Consider the following 2,001-nt stretch of genomic DNA (forward strand, 5'->3'; position numbering starts at 1 on the left):
TTTGTTTATGAGCAGGAACATGAACAAAGAACCCCTTCTTGATTTTGATCCCGAACCAGAGAGGACCTTGAGGTGATGTCTGCAACAAGCTAGAGCTTACAAAGCCGGTGATAATCTCAAGGACACTTTTGAGAAAGAAGCTAAATAGCTCACCATGGATCCCAATGCTAATGTTGAGAATCCGAATGGTAATGAGAAGCCTAGAAAGATGCTTGGCTCATAGTCTTCTGCAGGAAGACCCAAATTTGTTCATCTCTAATTTCTTGCAAATCTGTGATACTGTGAAGACTAATGAAGTGAATCCGGATGTCTATAAGCTCATGCTCTTCCTATTTGCTTTGAGGGATAGATTGAAGCAATGGCTTGACCCTCAGCCCAAGGAAAGCTTGGACACTTGGGACAAGGTGGTCAACAAATTCCTAACTAAGTTCTTCCCTTCTCAGAAGCTGATTAAGCTGAGAACAGCTATTCAGACTTTCAGGCAGAGAGATGGTGAGTCCATCTATGAAGCCTGGGAGAGGTTCAAGTCAATGATCAGGAAGTGCCCTCCTAACATGTTCTTAGACTGGATTAGGTTGCAGATCTTCTATGATAGACTTGCAGAGATGGCTAAAATGTCTTTGAACAATTCTACGGGTGGCTCTCTGCACATGAAGAAGACCCTTGAAGAGGCCAATGAGTTAATTGAGATGGTTGCTAACAACCAATACTTGTACACCTCTGAGAGGAATCCTGTGAAGAAAGGAGCCATGGAGCTGGAACCTTGGATGTTATTTTTGCCCATAACAAGGCCATGTCTCAATAGATTAGTATGATTACTCAGCACTTGAGTTGGATGCAAGTCTTAGCTGTTAATACTCAAGATCCATCTTATGACATGAGTAGTGGCTTCCACCAAGGAGAGACTTATGGTTATGCTCAACCTGCTCCTGAACAGGTTAACTATATGGGCAATTCCTCAAGAAATCCCAATAATGATCCTTACTCAAACATATTTAATTAGGGATGGAAGAATCACCCAAATTTTGGATGGAGAGAGCAGCCCCAGAAGCCTCAGTCGAATTTTAACAACTCTCAAGGCGGTTTCAATCAGAATAAATTCAACAACCATCAGTTTTAACCCTCTCAGTAGCAACAAGCGACTTCCTAGACTCAGAACTCTCCTGACCTAGCTTCTATAGTTGCAGAACTTTCCAATAACACTCAGAGTTTCATGCAGGAGACCAGAGATTCAATTCAGAATTTAGAAGTACAAGTGGGTCAGTTAAGCAAGGAAATACCTTAGAGACCTCCAAACACTCTTCCTGGTGACACAGTGGTAAATCCAAAGGAAGAATGCAAGGCCATCAGAGTGACTGGTGAACCTGTGGCAAAGGAGGAAGCACATGTTGTTGAAGCCGAAGAAAAGGTTGAGGACACCATAGTACACACTTCACCAAAGGCATCCAAGCCCCAACCAAAATCATCATACCGTTAGAAGCTCCAAAAGGAGAACAAGGAAGGGCAATTCTCGCAGTTCTTGAAAGTCTCCAAAAAGTTACATATCAATATTCCTTTTGCAGAGGTGCTAGAGCATATGCCTCAATATGTTGAGTTCATGAAGAGTTTACTCTCTGAAAAGAAGACCCTAAGGGCAGATGAAATAGTGGTGCTGACTGAGGAATACAGTGCATTGATTCAAAGTAAACTACCAAAGAAAATGCCAAATCCAGGAAGCTTTCAAATTCGATGCACTATTGGGAACATCAATTTTGACAAGGCCCTATGTGATCTTAGTGCAGACATCAATCTAATGCCCTTGTCTGTAATGAAGAAACTCAGAATCCAAGAGGCATAGCCGACAAGCATAACACTACAAATGACAGACAAGTCTTTGAAACCAGCCTATGGGATAATAGAGAATGTCTTTGTTAAGGTTGGAGAGCTTTTCCTCCCTTCAGACTTGGTAATCCTTGACATGGGAGAAGATGCAAATAATTCTCTGATCCTGGAAAGACCTTT

The 2,001-nt window shown here is 42.0% G+C and overlaps 1 non-coding gene across 1 annotated transcript; it reads right to left on the minus strand.

Moving 5' to 3' along the window:
- Positions 1 to 452: 452 nt before the first annotated feature.
- LOC112713515 (small nucleolar RNA R71) lies at positions 453 to 556 on the minus strand. The gene has a single exon (XR_003158487.1). It is a non-coding gene; the product is annotated as a small nucleolar RNA R71 (small nucleolar RNA).
- Between the last annotated feature and the right edge of the window lie 1,445 nt (positions 557 to 2,001).

Source organism: Arachis hypogaea, chromosome 9, assembly GCF_003086295.3.
Source record: "Arachis hypogaea cultivar Tifrunner chromosome 9, arahy.Tifrunner.gnm2.J5K5, whole genome shotgun sequence".
Lineage (NCBI taxonomy): Eukaryota > Viridiplantae > Streptophyta > Magnoliopsida > Fabales > Fabaceae > Arachis > Arachis hypogaea.